The sequence below is a fragment of the Herpailurus yagouaroundi genome, unplaced genomic scaffold, assembly GCF_014898765.1.
Source record: "Herpailurus yagouaroundi ecotype Mexico unplaced genomic scaffold, PumYag 195, whole genome shotgun sequence".
In the NCBI taxonomy this organism is placed as follows: domain Eukaryota; kingdom Metazoa; phylum Chordata; class Mammalia; order Carnivora; family Felidae; genus Herpailurus; species Herpailurus yagouaroundi.
The window spans coordinates 5,568,013-5,591,017 of NW_024412426.1; the positions used below are offsets into that span (position 1 = coordinate 5,568,013).

The 23,005-nt window shown below is 43.3% G+C and overlaps 1 long non-coding RNA gene across 1 annotated transcript; it reads left to right on the forward strand.

Annotated features, from left to right (window-relative positions):
- Nucleotides 1-7,356: 7,356 nt before the first annotated feature.
- LOC121011690 (uncharacterized) lies at nucleotides 7,357-9,326 on the forward strand. The gene is made up of 2 exons (XR_005781699.1): nucleotides 7,357-7,474; nucleotides 8,864-9,326. It is a non-coding gene; the product is annotated as an uncharacterized LOC121011690 (long non-coding RNA).
- The last annotated feature ends 13,679 nt before the right edge of the window (nucleotides 9,327-23,005 follow it).

Genomic DNA, 23,005 nt, shown 5'->3' on the forward strand with positions numbered 1-23,005 from the left:
GTAAATAATGACAGTATTTTTTTTCACTTAAAGTTATGTTTCTATCTGTGGCACAGATTTAAATTCCAGTCTTCCTAACTAAATTGGGCAAAAGAGCATGCTTATGTCCCTCTATGCCAAAATATTTATTCCCTGATTGGAGGGAAAAAAAAAAAAAAAGATTTGCCCCCTCTTCCACCTGCACTCAGAAGGAAGGAAGAAGGCATTTGAAGTAATATAATGACCGTTTCATCTCCTTGTATTTATTTGAAATCGATCCACTTTAAACTAGATTGGGTAACCCAGGTAGCAACTAAATTACTGAAAAGTTACAGTAAGTGGTAATGTTTTCTGACAGGTTTGTTAAAAATATAACGCCAAATCATTACTTTTGTGACTCTCGACTATCCGATGGCGTTGGTCTAGAATAATATGTACTGCCATCCTCAACAGCGATCCAACCCTTGATGACCAAAACTTGTTCCACAGATGTCCCCACGTCTGCCATGACTCATGTTCTACTTGAAACTATAAACTCTACAAACTAATAATAAAGAAAATGCTGGGCTTATTCATTGCTATCTCCATTTACCATCATAAGTAATTTATAAGTTTTTCTTAAAGACTAACCGCTAAAAAGCACCACAATTCGACAATTAATTTACGAGCACGCGCGAAGATAAGGAATAAATGCCCCTGATGAACGTCCTAGGAAAACTTCAGATATTTGCTACATGTTGCCAAATTCTAGAATCCTTGAATGCTCCAGTATTTTAAAAGGCATAAAATACAAGGGGAGTATATATAAAGGAAAAGAGCTAATACTGTTTAAAGGAAGAAAAAAAAAAACTTCTGATACGATGTCTAAAAATTGTGAAAGATTACTAAATCTACATTTATATAAATGCTACATTCCTCTCAACCAATAATATAACGCTTTGGAGGGAGGGTCGAGACACTGGGGTAAAAACCTAAAAGGTAACTTCTTTGGGGTGCCTGGGTGGCTCAGTCGGTTAAGCGTCCGACTTCGGCTCAGGTCACGATCTCCCGGTGCATGGGTTCGAGTCCCGCATTGGGCTCTGGGCTAATGGCTCAGAGCCTGGAGCCTGTTTCCGGTTCTGTGTCTCCCTCTCTCTCTGCCCCTCCCCCGTTCATGCTCTGTCTCTCTCTGTCTCAAAAATAAATAAACGTAAAAAAAAAAATTTAAAAAAAAGGTAACTTCTTTAAAAGAAAAGTAATCAAGAGAGCACTACTTTGGATGTCAGAAGACTTGCCTTTAACCAGTTCATTTCTTTTTTTTTTTTTTTTAGTTTTTATTTTTATTTATTTTGAAAGAGAGAGAGAGAGTAAGCAGTGGAGGGGCAGAGAGAAGGAGACAGAATTCTGAGTAGGCTCCACACCTACAGCACAGAGTCCAATGTAGGTCTCGAACTCACTAATGTGAGATCATGACCTGACCTGAAGTCAGATGCTCAACCAGCTCAACCAACTGAGCCACCCACGTGCCCCTTAATTGGTTCATTTCTAAAAACCTTTACTATCCAGGGAAACCTGAGAGCCCAGAAGACTCCAAAGAATTACAAAAGGCTATAATGGAGTCTTATGATCAGTGTAGCCACCCCGTTGACTTTCTCTGGCAGAGTCCTATGTGGGAAAAAAAAAGTTTAGTAAAATATTTTTGCTTCTCATAAGAAAGGCAATTTAAGATGCAGGACCAGGCAAGGACAAAGTTCTGAAGTTGACCAGGTGTGAGTTTGGATCTTTTTCTCCGTGTTCATGATCCATTCTTCCTTCAGTGTTTCAACCCCTTGTCAAGCACGTAGTGCTCTCGTGTTGCCCCAGCCTCCTTCTGTTCACAGGGATGAGCCATCTGGTAAAGTTAACAAGCCATCGCTGACTTGGTTATGTTTCTCTTCCAGTGGTATATGCATAAAAAGATAGATGGCGCACAGGAATACCTTTCACATTTTCATATTAGGTCCAAGGTCACCTAAATGCAAGTGATTAAGGGCTGGAGGGCTCCCCCAGAAAACATAAAGCCAGGTCTTTCGGGTGGTATCATTCATGGCTACACCTTGCCCGAATGCAGGAGTCTGTCAAGGCATTTCCTCCTCTCAGCCCTCTTTCCCTCCCTCTCCAGTACTTGTTTCCTGCCCACTGTCCTAGAGTCCTTCCAAATGTGCCCAAAATGGATCATAAGAAGGCGCAGAAGGAGAGACCCTTCACCCTTGGTTCTTGGAGATTTTCGTGGTAGAGGAAAATGATTAGCACTCAAGACATTTTAGAGAGAATCAACGTCAGTGGCTTTTGTGCCCCAATCTCAACGGCAATTTGATATTATCTCAGGGGCCACCAGATTGAGACCTCTTTTAACCAAAGGAGCTTCATCTTTAGACTAAGGTACAATAAAATGTTCGTTGAAAAAAACAAGGAGTTCTCTGCGTAAAATAACAACGATCTTGTCAGGTGTGATGGAGCAGATCTCTAAGTATCAATATGGGTATGAAATAACAGGTTCTGTCAAACCTTCATTTAAAGAAAGCAGTTTTCTGCTCAGCAGCACTCATTGGGTAGAGGGAGGGATCTTCGTGGATGAGCGTAAAAAATTAAGAAGCAGTGATTTCTATCAAACCTTCAAAAAAGAAAGCACACAGAGCCTGGCACATAGGTTTGTGCTGAATCACTGTTAGTTTCCTTTCTTCTCCCACAGTTGACAGCTTCTCTCCTCTTGCCATGTTGTTTTAAGTTGTGATGGAAGAATTATGCCCAGACTCATCGCAACTTCCCAGAACATTCAAATTTTGAAGAACACAGAAGTTCTCCAGGAACTGAGAGCTTCTCTCCCACACCTACCATTTCCTCAGGCCCTTGCCCTCAGCCTCAGGCATAGAGCTGTTGTGGCCACACCTCCAGCCAGCCGTGCTTGGGTAGGCCCCAGAATAGGGGTGAAGCAGCTTAGAAAGATTAAGGTGCCACAGCAGCCTGAAACAGAATCACTCAGGCTGCCTCTACCCTGGCCAAGGGGAGGGTATTATTTGCAAAGCCCCCTGCTGAGTTGTCCAGGTGCTAGCTAGACAGGCTCAGGGGATAGTTTGGCAGCCGCCCTGGAAAAAATGCCTGCGTCTCTGCAAATAAATCTGCCAGTAGAGAAAGCACTGGGTTTTCCCCATTGCTTGTGCAAATAGTACCCTGTGCTTTGCTGGTATTGGAAATTCCTTGGTGTGGGTAGTTCTAGACCATCAAAATTGGAGCTATGGATTTCTTGTTATTGTCGTTACCCTTGGCCTATTGGGAAATAATTCCAAAAGTCCATGGTCCTATTTCCAATTATTCACAAATGGAAAATCTTTGGTAACCAGAAGAAATGTTCTCACTAAATCCCAGCCCAGTGACTGATAGTAAGGTTGAGCAAACGAGTCTTGAGGTAGGTGCGTGTGCATCTGAGTGTAGGTATGTGCATTCTAGAAAAACTCATGAATAATTACACATTACCAAATTGAATATTATTAATGCCTTTTCTCTATTTGATATTCAAGAATTTGTCGAATCAACACTTTGGTTAGACAAGTGAGAAATCTCAATGAGATGGGCACATTTCTAAGCAAAAAGTAGGTATCACATATTACTCTATAGGTAAAAAAAAAAAAAATTTTTTTTAAAGAATTAAGGCCACAGAAGAAATTGTAAAAGTTGTCCAAAAAAACAAAACTAAAACAAACAAAAATCTCTTCTCCAAAGGCATCTGGCCTTTATAGTTTTATGGGTGAAATATACCAACTATTCAAAAAGAGATCATATTGGATACATGGTTCATCCCAATTTGTTTTATAAAGTCTACATCTAGTAATACAAGGGCAAAAAGTCCAAATAAAGATGTAAGTAAGTTTAGTTGAGCAGTGTAGTAAAAAATAATAATAAATGCTATACTACCAACCAGCAAGGCTCATTTTTTATAACAAACTGGGATGTATGTAGGAAGATCTGGATTTACTTCTTGGTGAAAAGCAGGAAAAAGTTTCTTGGTGTGTTGATTTGTTTTATTTTTCCTACCTTCTAATGATAAAGGAAATAAATATTTCTTGTTGGCACTGTTAGCTAACCCAACCACTATGTGGGACCGTCTCCTAATTTTTTCTCCAACAAGGGCCAAGTAGCCTTTGCTCTTTCAGCCATTTTAGTTTGCCTGGCTGCCTAACTCAGAGGTCATGTCTCAGTTTAACATACTTTTTGGAAATTCCAAGTCTTTGCATAAAGATGGGTTCACACAGAGGAGCTCTAAGGATTTCCCTCAACAATTTAAAAAAGACGAAGAAGATAAGAAATCCAGAAAAATAATGCTAATTAAAAACAGGCTCTTTATTCTACAGAAAAGGAATCCTGAGATTTTCATTTTCTGGAATATCAACTGAAAATAAAAACCCATTTGTTCATATTCTAAGAGCAAAGAATCAGATACCAGGCTCTAAAGAAGTGAGTTGGGCAGCACGGACTGCAGACAATTTGGTGATGCTTACGAGAGCTTGCATTGTGAGCAACAGGACACTGGAGAGGAACGTGGCATAGTTTTTTTATTTAAAATGTGCATGCCTTGCCTCACCAACCCACTGAACTCAACAAAAGCAGCAGACAGCTTTTAAGAATATTTGTACCCATGGACAAACAGGAATTATAAAGGCACGTATCTGGTTACATTAAAATCTGTGATTTTTTTTTTCTTTTTTTTTACAACTCAACTTAAATTCTTTCATCAAACTCCCCTTTTGTCTGCTGGGAGAAACAATCCGGTCACTTCAGGCATCGCCACTGTCCCAGACTAGGTTTTATCCCTTTCTGCACCTTTCCCTGAGGATGAGAAAAGATGGGTTAGCCAGGAGGCTTCTGTCCCGGCGGATGTCCTCTCTAGTCTTAGAGCAGGAAGACATGAGGCATTGGATTCCCAGTTGTCATCAAGGCACCATGCTTTGCTAAAATGGTCATTTCTGCATTGGGCGTCTGACCTGCAGGGTTCATACCATTTTCCTCTGGGGCATTCTCAGGCCCTCAGTGGCTCATTTCTTCACCATCCCGTGTCCAGTGGTCTGGTCACAGGAACATTTGACTCCTCTCAAGCCACTTTGGACTTGGTGCTCATAACGTCTGTACCCTACCACAGCCACACCGTGTGGCCCAGGGCAACGTCTGCATGCTTTCTACATTCTAGGTGCCAGGTAAAGCATAGATACACATTCCTTCTTCTGAACCCCAGACATCCTTGGCTGCTCTGTCACCTCTACCGAAGCCTCAGGCTCAGCCCAGGACAAGAGGGGCAAAGTGCCTTTGCAAGCAAGTCTCTCGGCCATTTTGTTTCTCTGTCCAGGAAAGCTTCCAGCCAGTGAGGGTCACCTAAAAGTCCTCTTCATTTGTTACTGCTCTAGGTTCTTCATTGTGGATGAAGCTTTTTGCCTTGATTCCTTTGGTGCTTTGCTTTTGAAACTAAAAACAGTCTTTTCTTTTAGCATTTTAAAATACACTTTTTCTCTTACCCTGTCAAAATCAGTTTTCAGGTAAATTTCAAGATTTATTCTACTCTACCCCCTTCCCACATCCAATATGTAATAAAATAGCAATAACTGTTTGTGGGGATTTTTCCCCATGACTTATTTATTTTATAACTGGATGTTTGTCTCTTTGACCCCCTTCGCCCGTTTCTTCTATCCTCCACCTCCCACCTCTGACAACCACCAATCTCGTTTCTGTATCTCTAAGCTTGGTTTGTTTGTTTGTTTGTTTGTTTTTCAGATTCCACGCATAAGTTAGGTCATCCAGTGTTTGTCTTTCATTATCTGACTTATTTCACTTAGCATACTACCCTTAAGGTCCATCCATGTTGTCACAAATGGCAAGATTTCATTCTTTTTTATGGCTGAATAATATTCCATTGTTTGTATATATCACCTTTTCTTTAGCCATTCATCCATACATGGACATTTAGGTTATTCCCATATCTTGGCTACTGTAAATAATGCTGCAAAGAACATGAAACAGTCTTTCTTATCACAAAAAAAAAAAAAAAAAAGCCTGACTGGCAAATTAAAAGCCTTGACTTTCAAGACTATTAGCTCAATACTAAATTTTAGGACCCTATTTAGAAATTCTAAAGTCAAAACCTCGATTCTTAATTCTCTGCATTTGCGCCATGAATCCCTTCTAGAAGCAGCGCTTGCCCCTGACTGAACAAGGAAGAGTCACAGATACTGGTTTAAAGACGGAAAGATCTCAGTTACTATACGTAAATTTCATGGGGAATGTTCGAGGATAGTCACTGCAAGATTATGGAGTAATAAGGGGAAATTGGAGACAAATTAAATATCCATCACTTGGCAAATTGTTAAAACACGTTCCTTTACTCCTCTTTGAGGTATCTTTAACGTGGGTACAAGTGAGCTCAAGAATAATTTCCCTGTTATGTTACCACAGCCACGCAAAAAAAAAAAAAAATTTATCCATGCTTTTTTTAAGTTTTATTCGTGCCTTTAGTAGTAAGATTTGTATTTTAAGTCCATGGCCTATGGAATATTATGTATCCAATTAAAGTTTGAGGTTGAGCTACAGCTATGTAGTGAAATGGAAGGTTATCCATAATATGTTGTTGATTTTTTAAAGTAATAGAGCAATATATTTCTGTAACATGACTCCACTCGGGCTTTTTGTTTCTGTTTTTGTTTTTTTTTTTAAGGGGGGGGCGAAAGGGAGTGAGGGTGGAGAGAGAGAGGGAGAAGGAAGCAGGGCTCACCTGATGCAGAAGTCAGGAACCTTGAGATGCTGACCTGAGCTGAAGTCAGGTGCTTAACCGCCTGAGCCACCCAGGCACCCTTGGGTTTTTTTTTTTTTTTTTAAGTTGCTATACCTTTATCTATATCCACATGCATGTGCACACACACTATTTGTGAGAACATGCACCTTCATAGTAAATGCTACTCCTGAGGAGTGAAAATAGGCAAGGAGGCATTTCGGCGAGGGGGGAGTTCAAACACTGGCTTTATACATTTCTGCCTAAATGTATGCATTTAATTTTTTTTTTTTTCAGCAAACAAGCACAACTTTTGTTTGTAAGAGGCATAGGTATTAGAATACGAAAGCACTGAGGGAGGGAAGAGTGCACCCTTCACCACCGAGAGGAAGTGAGGTCCTGACCTGGATCAATGGATCCCCTGGTCTGGTCTGTGTCCTCGGGGGCCGGGGCAGGGGCGGGGGCGGGGGAGTCTGGACTGCAGGGCTCACCTCAGCGGTCAGTGACTCCCGAAGAAGGTGGGGGCACGGGGCCAAACACACCCACATCTGAAGCCTAGTCCGTGACATGTCAGGTTTTTCATCTTTTTGAATCATCGCTTTATAAAATCAAGATCTCTTATAAAAAGAACACCCACCTCTCACACCAAGGAGTAAATGAACTCTGAGGGGCACAGTGCATCGTATACAACGTGCTCAATAAATGGTAGGCGGAAGAGGCGGTCAGGTAGGAAGAATTCTCGTTAACCTTGAGGTCTGGGAAACACGGCTGCCCCCACAGGGTGGTCACTGACATTTTAAATGCCACCACGGCTGCTTGCTTCCTTTGTCTTTTCCCTTGCCAATTCGATAGCCCATATCGACTGTCGCCAAGCATCTGGTAGGGGAAGCAAGCAGGGTGCACTTGTTTTCCTCAAACAAGGACGCGCCAAGTGGGATGTCGATGTGTCTGTGACACATGGGAGGGGGGGCGTCAAATGTGCAGAAGGGATATGCTGTGTTTCGCTGTGTGTCCATGTGATAATGGGTTCGTAGTTCCCTACCGCAGGTAAGGAAGAAGTGGGGAAAGAGGCAGGAGAACCTTATTTAGGAAGACCAGAGTTCAGGGTGAGTGAGCAGGAAAAAAAAAAATTAACTTGTGAAACAGATGGCACCAAAACCACACTGGAAGTCTGGGTAGAGGGCAGAATGGGCGACAGAAGGAGACGGTGAGGAAGGCGCGGTCAGGTACAGAAACTAGCCCTGGGCGGAGTGGGATTTGACGCTCACGCTTCTGGGAGCTGGAGACTCGGGGAGAGCACGTATGGTGGCAAAGGTGGGAGGCAGAGGAAATCCAGGCCGCCCGCACCCCCACCTGCCCTGACCCCTCACCCTGCAGCCTCAGAAAAGGGAAAATCAATGGACTCCTGAAGTACCGGGGCCTCAGGTCTGGGATTGGAATTTGACCCAGGCAGAGTGTTTACTGATCTAGAGGCGGATAGGTGCAAATGAGCTCATCTTTATCTTGAGAGGAAATTCGGGAGACCAGACCTAGACAAAGCCACATTTTATTCAGTGAAAACTTAGCACCGCCCCCTCCGCCCCCCACCCCACGACGATGCACTCACGACCACGTAAGAACGTCTGCCCGAATCACCTGGTCTCCGAAGGTCCGTTCTGAAAGATTAACGGATAGGGAATTAGGAGCTTCCAGAAAACCAAAAACGTTATTCCCAAATGTCTTACATTTGCCCCACTTGCTGATTTGTATACTTTTTTCTTCCCCCTGCAGTTTGCAAATATTGACTAAGTTCAAGGGCAGGGGTATAAGGTCTAACTTCAGAGTTAGCATGAGGTGAAATACTTAAGGTGGTGCAATCCTGTCCTAATGAAGAACATATTAGATCCCAAGGTTGGTTATGGGCAGTTCTTGTCCCCTGACCCAGTTGATATTTGTTTTATCAAGTCAGGGACTATTTTTGTCATCATTGTTAATCTCCCTCTTGCCAGATCTGTTTTGGCCGAGGGCATGCACTTGAGGTATGTTAGAAGAATGGAGCGCAGTATTGTGGGAAAGAATTACCGCTAATTCTGTCTGCCTACAGCTTCCTCAGCCCTGTTCATCTGATCTTAACAGACCAAGCAGAACCGTGGATGGAAACTCCTACAAGTCTGTGACCCGGTTTCCAAGAAGTAGAGTTTGGAGCTGAAAGAACAACATAGCAACATTCCCATGATGACTACAGGTCTACATTCGGTTGGAAAGAATTTTGACCCGCGCATCAGGGGAGAGCTTGATGGAACGCTTTCCCGGTAAAGAAACCCAGAGCTAACTGGACAGGTCCAACCCACTTAGCCTCATCTTCGGACCCAGTATTGCATAAGTCTTATCTCAAGGAATCCCGGAGACCTGGCCTAAGATCACTGGCAGTTCTAGCTGGAGCTCAGAATTGTGACCCATGGGGTTTGGAGTCCAATAGACCCTGGTTCAGATCTTAATTTCTCTAACCCTCAGTTTCTTCCTGTGTGAAAGTAATCGTAACAATGCTCTCCTTGCAAGACTGCCGTGAGGATTAAATGCGGTATTGTGTCGGAAAGCATTTAACACAGTGCCTGTTACTTGAAATGGGATTAATATGTTTTAGCCTCCTTCCTTCCGCTCAGCTCCCCCAGCTGCTGGTGTAGCTCCTCTCCCTGCTGCATACGTCTGACGTAGTGGAATCGGGCCAGTACACTTGAGGGGATCCCATCGTAGCAAGAATGAATAGAGAGAGATAAGACCAAGTTAAACAATGTCCAGAACAGCAATATGCACTTTTAAATGGTGGGAGTATAAACTGAGTGGGCTCCACCGACCTTTGAAAGCCTCCAAATAGATAAACGTGTGGTTGTGTGACTGCTTCCTAGACCTGAACACAGCCAGCAAAATCTGCATGTGAAGATCGTTGCCTGGGGAGTTTTTTCTTAAAAATCTAACACCGTAGATTTTTAACACCAGCCATCATAGACTTCCTTTGATCTTAATGATGTGACTGAGTTGCCCAGTGTATCAATAAATCGCCTGGATAGTTTGCTCAAGGGAGAGATGATGTCCTCTTAGACTCATAGCAGCCTCAGCCACTATATTCTACCTTGCATAGCATAGTGAGATGCTATGCATGATGTCTCATTTGGAAGTATCGTATCTAAACTCTCTGGCAGATTGGGTAACCCTTAACCACTTCCTCTCTGAGCATCACAGGAATGGCCGGAATCCACCAAGTCATATCCTCATGTTGGGCACCCTGAGTTAGCTCTGAGGTCTCAAAACAAACTGACTTCCCAACCTTTGGATCAAATGGCTATCTGCAACATAGACGGTCAAATCTGGATTTTGTATAAGTCAGTATTTAGAGATTCTGAGGGCAATAATTACTTCCATATGCAATATAGTCAATTCTCCAATGTATCCAACTCGGTCAGGGGGAAGATTAATATGAACAATTGAGCATTGAAAATGTATTTATGGGGGCGCCTGGGTGGTCCGGTTGGCTAAGCGGCCAACTTCAGCTCAGGTCATGATCTCGCGGTTCATGAGTTCAAGGCCCACGTCAGGTTTTGTGCTGACAACTCCGAGCCTGGAGCCCGCTTCAGATTCTGTGTCTCCCTCTCTCTCTGCCCCTCCCCCGCTCATGCTCTATCTCTGTCTCTCAAAAATAAATACATGTTAAAAAAAATTTTTAAAGCATATTTATGTTTGACATGGGAGTGATAACACATCAACCTTGAGAGAAGCTCACATAGTAACTCCTGAATCTGGCCTCTGTTTCTCCACACCTGGTATTTCCCAATGGCACCAGAGCTATACTGGAGGAAGGAATGGAAAGAGCCAATATAGGACACCGAATAAATATTGGGAGAATTCATGTAGATTTCAATTTACATTTTTTATATGTTAGCAATAAACAACTAGAGCATACAATGGAAGTAAAATAACAACCAAACCTATAAACTATCAGGAATAAAGCTATAAAACTATATTGTAAAGACATAAAGAAGACCTGAAAAAAGTGAGAGTCAGACAACAATGATAAAAATAATAATGATAATAAGAACTAATATTTATTATGTTCTTATGATGTGCCAGGAATTATCCAGATGATTTCATTATTCTCAGAAATCCTATGAGTTACTAATATGATTATCCTCATGTTTTTTTTAAAAAAGGGAAGTAGGGCACATAAAAGAAGGTATACCTTTTTTGCATAGGAAGACCCCAAATGATAAATAGTTTAATTTGCCTAATTTGCTCAATAACTCTATTCTGTAAATTAATGCAATCAATTAGCTCTATAAAGTAATGTGACCCCAATCAAATTTAGAGAACTGCTTACAGAACATAGTGATTTTTATTCTTTTTAACAATTTTTAAGTTCACCTAGAAGAGAAAATGCTAAAAAGAAAGCCAAGAAAGTATTGAAAAGTACAAAGAGAATTAATTTTTAAACCTGGTAACAACTACAGGGGCACCTGGGTGGCTCAGTCGGTTAGGTGGCCGACCCTCAATTTTGGCTCAGGTCATGATCACCCTGTTCCTGTGTTAGAGCCCCATCCCGCATTGGGTTCTGCGCAGATCTTGGGATTCTGTCTCTCTCTCTCTCTCTCTCTCTCTCTCTCTCTCTGTCGCTCCACTGCTCTCTCTCACATACACACACTCTCTCTCTCTAAATAAAAAATAAATGACAAACAAATAAATAAATAAACATTAAAAAACAATTACATTAAAGTCCAGTAAGATTATTAGATACACCACTCAGGGGCTTACAATGAAGCCCAGCACATGGGGGACACTCAATCAATATTAGGAGAATTAATGTATATTTCTATTTCTTCTCTGATTTACCCCAACAGATATAAAAACAAAATATGAAATCACAGTAATTAGAACTGAGGAAAAATAGTTCAAGAAAGCAGATTAGAAAACCCAGAAACAGATACAGGTAAACGTAGGAATTTAGTCTATAATAAAGTTAACTTTCAAATCGGGATGAAAAGATATTCAACCACAAAAGGTATTCAACACTATTCAACAAAGAGCATGGGGATGATTTGCTAATGATATGGAAAAAAGTCAGATCCCCGTCGTACAACATACACAAAAATAAATTATTGATGGACAAAAGGCTGAAAGTATGTATTCACGCACAAACGCATGTGTGCACACACATGCACACATACTCCTACACATGACACACACATGAACATTCTGGAAAACGGATTCTACCATCTTGCACTTTGTAAAATATTTTAAACCACACAAAGCCCAGAAGCCATAAAAAAGTAAAATTAAAGATATGGCTACATAAAAAGTTATATCTCAGCAACAATAACAAAAGCGGGAAAATTGGGGGAAAATAAACAAAAAGAAAATACATATTAGTTACATTTAGACTAATTAGCCTTAGTGCACAAAACACATCCATAAATCAGTTAAAAAATGTACCATTCAATAGTAAAATGGTCAGAGGACATGCATAGTCAAGATAACAAGGAAAAAATAAATGTGGTTTGTGAATGTGTGAAAGTATGCTGAACTTTACTGGCAACCAGAGAAGTGCAAATTAAAACATAATACCGTGTTTTTGCCAGTTACGTTGGAAAAATAGAAAATATTGATGTTACCCAGTTTTGACAAGGGTCTGGGGGAGTAGGCACTCAGACATTATTGCAAGATTATAAATAGACATTTTTTAGAGGACAAATTGGTGGTAACGGTCAAAATTTAATATGGTCTAGTAATTCTACCTCTAGGAACTGGGTATATTCACAAAAATATACAAGAAAGTTTATTTCTTTCTTTCTTTCTTTCTTTCTTTCTTGTTTATTTTTGAGAGAGAGACACAGAATGTGAGAGGGGGAGAGGCAGAGAGAGAGGGAGACACAGAATCTGAAGCAGGCTCCAAGCTCCGAGCTGTCAGCACAGAGCCCGACGCGGGGCTGGAACTCAGGAACCGTGAGATCATGACCTGAGCCAAAGTGGGACGCTTAACTGACTGAGCCACCCAGGTGCCCCAGTATAAGAAATTTTATTTAAAACACTGTTTTCAAATGCAAAGATTATTATTTTTGGCGAGTGAATGATTAAGCAAATTGTTTCATATATATATTTGGAAAACTACAGAACAATTTTTTTATGTGATATATTTTTTAAGTGTATTTATTTTGAGAAAGAGAGAGAGCGTGCAAACAGGGGAGGAACAAAGAGGGAGGAGAGAGAGAATCCCAAGCAGGCTCCACGGCCAGCACACAGCCCAACGTGGGACTCGATCTCATGACTGGGAGATCATGACCTGAGCCGAAATTAAGAGTTGGGCACTTAACTGAGCCACCCAGGTGCCCTAGACTAATTTTTAAAATGAGATCGATCTTTATGTAACAACACAGAGAGAACTCCAGGGTAAATTACTAACTAGAAAAGTCTAGGAGCAGAATAATGTAGTACTATATTTTGTTGCTTCTAAAAATCATTTTTCCCACATATCAATACTTCTGAAATTGTGATGCATCATACAGTCCACAGCATCTAATAATTATAATAGATAGCATTTTTTTCTTCTTACTTAAACATAAGGTAATAGCATGGCTTACAGTTGACGCCTCTTAGATTTTATGAAATATAGTAAACCACATCACCTCATTTATACTTAAAATTATATTTATTTATACGTCTAACAAAATGAGTAATTGAGAACTTAATTGGTACCTCTCTTGTGTACCGGTCTTAAAGGGGAATAACGAAGAGGGAGGGGCAGGAGAAGACGCAGAAGGAGAATCTTCTTTCTTTCCCTTTAAGGGAAGCCTGGTCTTTATGTTATTGAATTTGGCTCATTCACTCCAGGGGCCTTTACGAGTTCTGACCATCAGATCTGTGGGTGATAGCGGTCTCTGAAAGAGAGAGGATGGAGGCGTCTTTGTCTCAAGGGCAAGAGAGGGGCATGGTCCAACTCCATGCCCTGGTGACTACAAGGAGGTGGGAATTTAGGGTTTAGGCTAGGAGGCCAGAAAGCTGCTTCCCTGAAATGGAGGGATGGATGGGATTGCTACACAGGTGCCTGGGGAGGACTGAGTGCCAGACTCACCGTGTTGAAGGCAGAAGCAAAGATGTCTGCGACCAAGCTTATCACAGTGGCATAGGTGCCCCACAAGAGCTCTCTGCTTTGAATAGCCTTTAGTGTTAGAAGCAGGGACCCCTGAGTACAGAAGCATAATTGACTAGAGAGCAAAGGCCCATCCATAGTCTTCCTAAGTCCCACAAACCCCGGAGTTATCAATCAACATCAAGGGAAAGAGGGGCGCCTGGGTGGCGCAGTCGGTTAAGCGTCCGACTTCAACCAGGTCACGATCTCACGGTCCGTGAGTTCAAGCCCCGCGTCAGGCTCTGGGCTGATGGCTCAGAGCCTGGAGCCTGTTTCCGATTCTGTGTCTCCCTCTCTCTCTGCCCCTCGCCCGTTCATGCTCTGTCTCTCTCTGTCCCAAAAATAAATAAACGTTGAAAAAAAAAATTAAAAAAAAAAAAAACATCAAGGGAAAGAGAGAGTCTTCCCATGACTCAGACGAGATGTCCAGCCAGCTCTGATGGGTGAGGGCTGGGGCACTTTATAAAAGGAAATGTCCAACTGCTTGATTCTAAATGGTCTGGACCAATTTGTACCAGAGATGATAGATAGATGATAGATAGATAGATAGAGATAGGCAGACATAGCTAGATAGGTAGACAGATAATAAATACCTGGGATTGGAGAGGAGATGTGAATGGCACCTTTTACTTTTTACCGTGTAAACTTTTTATTATTTGAATTTTTGCAAGCTCTCTTGCTCTTGTGATTTTAAAACAATTTTTAAAAGAAATTTTACTGTAAAAAAAATGAGATGGGGGCGCCTGGGTGGCTCCGTCGGTTAAGCTTCTGACCTCAGCTCAGGTCATGATCTCACGGTTCGTGAGTTCGAGCCCCGCGTCGGGCTCTGTGCTGACAGCTCAGAGCCTGGAGCCTGCTTCGGATTCTGGGTCTCCCTCTCTCTGCCCCTCCCCCGCTCCCATTCTGTCTGTCTGTCTCTCTCTCTCTCAAAAATAAATAAACATTAAAGAATTAAAAAAAAATTATCTGATGGCAGATTGGTAGCTCCGTCTTACTACATCCATTTGCTTATTTAACGCATTTGTATGGAGCCTAGTTTACGTGCCCAGCACTCATCTGGGGCCAGGGAGAAATGCTCATGGACGTTTACCTTGAGGAGTTCATGGTCTCCAGAGAGCAAAGGTGCCAGAAGGGGGTGGGGAGGGCGCGCTTCGGCCGCACGTACCCCCATGTCTGCAGGTAAAATTACAACCACCCTGTTGGTCGTTGCCCAGAGTGGCCTGACAGCAAGTGCGGTGTCGCCAGTTCAGAACTTGAAGCGGTGTGCCTCATGAGGCCTAAAGTTATAGTTTTGCCGGAACTGTGTGCAGTGGCCTCAACGTGGCCTGTGATAAACTTCTGTCTGGGAATTAGCCATGCAGCTTCTCAGACAGCTGCTGAGAGTTGTCTGAGAAGAGTCATTTCACTCTGGGGGCAGAAAGCCTCTGTGGTCACAGCCAAACTAAGCTACAGGGCATTCTTCTCTTTCATTCCTTCAACAGACATTTGTTCTAGGCTTCGTGAAAACGGTGATGAGTAAGACATAGTTCTCACCCTGGTGGAGGCTATACTCCAGTGGGGGAGACAGTTATTCACAAAAACAAAGGAACCACGTAGACTACAAAGTTCTTTATTGGTGCAGAAGTTTAGAAAGGTGAAGGCAAGGGTCATGCTGGAACGAATGTCCCCGGGCCTGGGACAGGAGAAGGCAGGCATCTCTGAGGAAGGGACTTAGCACTAACATCTAAAAAGTGAGTAAGTATCACGTGGCCAAAGAGGAGGGAAAAGAGACAAGTGTAAAGGACCTGTGTTTGGGGTAAACGGAGAGCATTTGAAAGCTTGAAAGAAGACTATTCCTCTAAAGCCAGGATGCCGATGGTGGGGTGTTCCCAAGAGAGGATGGTGTGATGGGGAGACTGTTCCATTGCTCTGGAGGAGGAAAGATATGAAGCTTTTTTTCTTTGCTTCTCCAGACAGATAAAAGTGATTTATATTTCAGGAGAGAAGGAAAGAGATATACATATGGCTAATCTGCTTTATCCCAGATTATGACATCTTTCCCCCAAAATGTCTTTGCCTAAGCGGATGGAGTCATTCATCTGTCCACTGGACCAAACCAAGAACCCAAGAGTCATTCTGTCTTTCTTCTCTCAATTCCCACATCTAATCAACCATTATTGATGTTCAATTCATGTTCCTTATATCACTCAAATCCATTCATCACCTTCTAGCCCCAGTACCCTAATTCAGGCCCTGTCAACTCTCATCCCAGGTTCTACAAAGGCAGGAAGTGAACATTAGGATAGGCCTTCCTTCCTTCAGTCTTTCTACCCCAGCACTAATCCATTCTCCTGCACTGTATCGGGTGATTTTTCTAAAGCATTAATCTGTCCCTCTATTCAAATTGAGAGTTTTGTCACTGCTCCAGAATAAAATCCAAAGTCCTTAACATGGTTTTTTAAGACCCCTTATGATCTCTCCCTGGTTACTGCTCTATCATCCTCCACCCAGCTATAATGAACTACCTCTTTTGTGCTGGTTCCTTTCTTCCATTTTCATGGCCATTCTTCCTACAACTGCTATCAATAAGTAATTGATCTTTCTGTGTCACAACTCTGGTATTTCCCAGATTAAGACTAATCTGCAATTCCCTTTCACTCCAGCGTTATACCTAATCCCCTTAGCATGGCAGACCCGATCCCTAGGATATTATTTGTACCTGTTCCTTCTGCTGTATTTCCTAATACTTTCTCCCTTCCCTCTAATTCTTGCCCTACAGTATTGAATTGCTTCTGGTTCCCAATACATACCCTCTTAGTTTATGCCTCAGTACATTTGCATAGATGTTTCCTCTGCCTGAACGCTTTTCTTATTTGTTGCTTGAGCTCTTTGTTACTCCCTAAAGCACTATCCAGAGGTGGAATATGAAAACCTAGAATATAATATTAATCCAAACTATCAATCATGAATAAAAACTCCAGTAGGCACTGATTCAAAGCTTATCTTCCATGTACTCTTTCTGAAAAATTTTCCTGACATGTATTCCAACGGAATGAAGGTGAAAACCAAACCAAAAAAAAAGGCGGGGGGGGTGTGGGTGGGAAGGATGTGGAATAAACAGTGAAACAAACCAGAGAGTATATAGAAAATAGATTCACAGCTGTGTAGCAGCCTTAGACTATAATTCATTCACACTGAAACAAGAACTCAATAGTTCCATGAAAGATGTCTTTAGAAGAATGTAAAACATTCTATGCAATGGGCAGAATGGGAAAATACAGTGAGAACATATTTGTGAAAATATGATGAAATTAGGTTCTTCTTCTTATACCAATAAGAAAGGAAAATCAAGAAAATAAATATTCTCTATCATATCCCCATTGCCTAGACTTTCCACCACAAAGGAAAGCCTTAGAGTGGCCTCTACAAACACGAACTGTTCCCTGTTTAAAACCAGTGGTAAGGGGAAAATCACAAACACCCACAATACATTTTTTTCCTTGAAACAATAGTAATAATTTTTGCCACACCGTAAACAAGAACAAAATTCATGGAAGGAAATGCATTTATGAAAACTATGGGAATACGCAAACTGAAAGATAAGTCCTGTATTTCTCTGGACTAGGGGACTCCAAGCCATCAGCATTGTATTCTGCTTTGGAGGACCATAACATACAGCTGCCGTCATCCACCTGCGGGTTCCCTCGAGCACCATTAACAATGACGCCCACTGGGGTGCCTGGGTGGCTCAGTCGGTTTAGCATACGACTCGGTTTTTGGCTCAGGTCACGATTTCACTGTTTGTGAGTTCGAGTCCTGCACTGGGGTCTGCACTGGTGGTGTGGAGCCTGCTTGGGATTCTCTCTCTGTCTTTCACTCTGTCTCTCTCGGCCCCTCCCCCATTTGTGCGTGTGCTTGCTCTCTCTCTCTCTCTTTCTCCAAAAGAAATACACATTAAAAAAAAAAAGAATGGCCCCCACTATTCTAACCTCTCAAGGTTCTTTAGTCTTCCGAGGTGGCCGCACTCTTCAAGTTCTGTGTGGTTGGCAATATTTGGGCAGCCCCTAAGACTTCCATCCCTGTGTACATGTCTCGTGCAGTGCCTTCACTCTGAGTGTGGACAGAACCTATGAATATGATGAGCGATCACTCCTATAGTTAGGTTACATTATATGGCAAAGATGAAGGTAATTAAGGTCCTTAAGCAGCTGATCAAAGCTGAAATTACCCTGGGTGTTCCTGGACTGATTAAGTGAGATCTTAAAAAAATTCCCCTACTGGCCTTGAATTGTCACCTTGTGAACTGTCTATGGAGGGGGCCACATGGCAAGGATCTGATGGCAGCCTTGAAAAGCTGAAAGTTGTCCCTAGTCACCAGCTAGCAAGAAAATAGGACCTTTTATACTACATTCCCCAAATTCTGCCACTAACTGGAGCGCTTGGAGGAGACCCTCAAGCCTTACATAAGATCACAAGCCCTCACCTTGATTTCAGCCCGGCGAGACACTGAGAAGACCGGACTAACTCCACCAAGACCTGCCACACAGAAACTTGAGATGATAAATTTGCGCTGCTAAATTTTTTTCAATGAAAATGACTTATTCAAGGTGTAGCTCAATGTGATTTATTACCTATAACTTTACAAGGCATTATAAATAAATCAGATCCCAAATCATAAAACAATTTCAACCACAAAATATATCAATTAGTAGATATACATGTCATTAAGGCAGCCAGATACACTTGACTCTGCTTCTGTCTCAAATGGCAAGAAATATCCAAAGGCTCCAACAATGTTTCTCTGACCTCCTCTTCCTTTACTATGGTTAAGTATTGATGGTTTTGTTTGAGCAGTGAAATTTCTCAGAGTGTCTTCCAAAGATGATGAATCAACGAGGAGGATCATTCTGCTGGCTATCTCTGTTACACAGTCTCCAGGTCTTTAACACTATTTGATTTCAAGTGGATGAAGCTGTTTCAATACAGCTGTTACTGGCTTTGAGCTTGCTTGAAGTACCATGGCTTCTTAGCTGGTTTCAGGAATTCTCTCTGTTCCACCATCTTGCTGCCATCATCATCACCATCATCATCACCATCACCATCATCACCATCACCACCATCATCCTCAATCATCTTCGGTATTGCTTAACTTCATTGATTTGTTCAACAAACTCAAGTAAGTGTCCTCTACAGGCTAGCTCTCAGCTAAGTGCTGGTAAGTGGGAGGCTCAAGGAGTCCAAAACTTAAATCCGAATAGATCTGATTCAAAAGCCCTCCTTCTGCCTGCACTATGCCCTGTTGGTGCACATTTCACCACTGAATTTGTGCTAATTTGCTATTTAGCCATAGAAAAGGAACACATACTGCAATGTCAATGGCAGTGTCCAGGAGGAGGTTGTGGGCACTACAGCCAGCTGTTCTTGTGAAGAACCCTGAAGCCTAAAATGTTATAGCTCCCGGAACCTTGACCCAGGAGGCAGCAAGGGTAACTGCTAGGGGAGCCCCGTGAGACATGCTCGGGGTGCGATGTGTCTCTGAGGAGGCCTTGGCATCCAGGCACTTGGCCAGGAGGTAGGCTAGGTTTCCTGAGCACTTTGCAGAACTGTGAGTGGAGGGGAGGAGATCCAGGCACGTAGCAGGATCTTGATACGTTACCAAATTCAGAAGATAGTGGATTGGGATGGAGGCTAGGAAAGGAAGAAAGACACCACAATGAAAGAAAATTGCCCTCATACTTCATTGGCATGAACTCTAGATAAGGCGGACCTGGGTTCAAATCCCTCCTCCCACCTCTTATTCTGCGCTCTCGAACAAATTACCTGCCCCTCAGTTTCTTCATCTCTAAAATAGTCCTTACGGTACCTCTATCGCCGAGTGGTGAGAATGAAGAGAATATGTATAAATGCTTTCGTACAAAGCTAAGCACACAGTAGACACTCAATGAGTGAGAGTTATTACCATATGATAATAAACTAGTGCAATATGTATTAGTTTTCTACAGCTGGGTAACAAATTGCCACACATTTAGTGGCTTAAAGCAATACATATGCATTATCTCATCGTTTCTATGGACATGAGTTTGGGCATGGGCTGTCTGGGTGCTTTTGCCTTAACAGGGCAATTTACCCAAAAGCAGGACACACAAAACGAGGCCCTTCTGGAAATATTAAGCTATTTACATCTCCTTTCCTCAGAGACAGTCCTAACCAAGGTGATGGAAATACTTCCTGTGGAGACTCGGGTCCTCAGTGGAGGAGTGATGGTGGTTGTGGGCGTGGGGAATGAAGCCACGGTCAGTCCTCATCAAGAACAGCTGTCAGAGAAAGGACCAAGAATAAGGAAGAGAGCCTGAGTGAGTGGAGGCCAGGTACCTCTTCCACTCCTCAGCTCTCCATTTAAAGCTGTCTTGCTATTTAGTGCAGCTCTCCAATGGCACCGACTCATCGGCAGACAGATATTATCCGTGGTCATCAAATTCACTGTTATTTGTATTTCTCCTGGGCTAAAATACCCTGTTCTGGAGCTGTTTTCCCGACCCACGTGAACATTCGTGAGTGGCCTATGTACCTTGTAAGGACTCGCATAACTTCGCTTTACGGTTCTTCTTCCAGGGCCTGGGGAATGGGTAGTACTCAGTGGAATACTCAGAGAGAGGATCCATCCGCCTGGTTCCAAGCACCAGCGTCTCCCCAGTTATCGAGGCAGTAACTATGGCCCTCGTCACCGTGCCGAGCACAAAGTTTGCCTCATAAATCCCGCCTGACTGGCTGGTTCATCAACTCACCTCCTAACGTGTAGTGCACCTTGCCCGAACCAAGAACACTGGCTGGCCAGCACCCTGCACTTTGACATTCACATCGTCATCCTTGGAGCTCACGTCAACCCTGGGAGACTCTTGACTCTAACGGGAACTCTTGACTATTCCTCTCTCATGGATAAGCTCCGAAATCTGACTAGTGATAAGATTTGAGTGTGAACCCAGGACTTCTGAATCTTGTCCACTCTGTTTTCTTTTATGAATCCGTGGTCCCCGTCTTCCGCTTTCCTCCTCATTCAGGGCAATCTCTTAATGTCTCACAGTTCAGCAAATTGATACTCAAAAACCGCAGGTGTCTTCTGCGCGCTGCAGAGATTCTGGATGGGAGGCGATCAGAGGAGTTTGCTTTTCTGTCCCTCTGCGGTCAGGGCCGGCTTCGTAGGCGTGAGTCCTATGCAGTCACACAGAGTCCCACACTTAGGAGAGCCCCACATTTCTTCATCGCTCTGCCGCTACCCTCTTGAAATTCTTAATAATTTTTTAAACAAAGGACCACACATTTTCATTTTGGACAGAGCCCCACGGATTAGATCACCAGTTCGGTCTGCAATAAAGATGCAGTGGGCTTTAATATACATTTGCAAATTGGAGAGAGAATATAAATCCCTCTTCTCATTGGCTAATCAAACCCTGGGCATTTAATATAAGTCAGTGCCGCATCAGCTTTACCAGTAAACCCATAAAGGTAACCAAAAAAGAGGAAGGTTTGCATAGAAGCAGCACGTAAAACATCCCAGGATGGCCCTCCACCGCAGGAGGACCCGAAAATTCCTCTGTCTCCTCATCCACCTCCATCCTGAGCCCACCTGCAACTACTCTCTACCCACACCCCCTCCCCCCTCCCCTCCCCCCCCGCCCCCGGCCGCTCTCTCAAAATCTCCTCCTATACGTATTGGCACGCCAGTTCTCTCCCTCATCTCCTGTGGCTCATCTGTGTTTGTTAAACATTATTTGGCACATAGTAAGCCCTTCAAAACCAGAGACTTGGAGTGCAGGGGACAGACGGTGGGCTTTTGAGTCGGGTCATACACGAAAGAGGCTGTACCGGCACTGCCCCCACCTCCCTCCTGTGCCCTCCCCCACCCCCACCCGCACCGCAGCCCAGGCCAGGCCACAACTGTGTTGATAAAGGAAAGGAACAGAGCCACAAAAAGCTTTGGAGACGAGGCCTGATAACTCACCCAGACCTGAAAGCTTGGATTCTGAAGGAGGCCAGAAAGGAGGTTGTCGAATCCACACTGTCCTTTTCTAAGCGTGTCTGCTTCTACACCCAGGACCTTCACCAGGGCACTCTATCATGGCCAGGCGCTGGGGGTCCCATGATGTCTAAGTCACTGATCCTCAAAGTTTCTAGTCTGAAAAGGGGAAATAACCATTCGGAAGGCACCCATCTGCAGCCAGGGGCTCTGCTGTCTTCACTCGTTTAATAAGCACACTTCTGATACCACGGCATTTTTCTAGGGCTTACACGGAAGAAGGACAGTGGATTTCCGACTGAGGTCTCCCAAAGTACAGGGAGGTTTCTCTTTTCGGCATGAAGGCACCCACACTCTCCCATCCTGAGACCCCCAACAATGACAGTCACATGCATGTGAACAGTGCTTTCCATTCTTCGAGGCACTTTCTGACTCGGCATCCCATATGATCTTCCGGGCACGCCTGAGAGATGAATGGGGCAAGAGGCATCCCCACTTTACAGATGGGGCAGCTGAGTCTCGATGCCCGCGCCGTGTCAGCAGCAACCTCAGCACACGTGTGGCAGCACGCTCGAAGCCATCATCCCGGCTGCTGTTTAAAGAGGGAGTTCTCACCGCAAAGCAAGAACGGTGAGGAGTCTTTTTCTCTCAGACCACGAAAGCATTAGCAAGCGCTTCCTCTTTCCCTCTAACTTCGGGCCCGGGACTGCTTCGGATGAGGCCACGCACCCTCCGATCGGCACAGTTGTTGTGAAAGACGTGGGCGAGGGAAGACAGCTCACTGAAGGGAGAGAGGAGGTTTTGAGGCTGGAGAGGGAGGCAGGGCACAGAAGAGCAGAGAGAGGCGCTGATTGAAAAGAAAAGGGGGAAATTATCCCAATTCTAGCACTGCTGGAAAATGGGAAAGTTATTGCTGCACAAAGACCCTCTCGAACCGCCTGCCTTCCAAAATTTCTACTGCACTGTCTGCAGTTACTTGGGTATGGCAGAAGCAGCATCTTTGTATTATATGAACAGTCTGCTTCATAATCAAATACCATCTGTCGCTACATCTGAACTTGTTTTCAACATCTGTGCGTTCTGGTCTTAACAAAGCTTTAAAAACTAATTC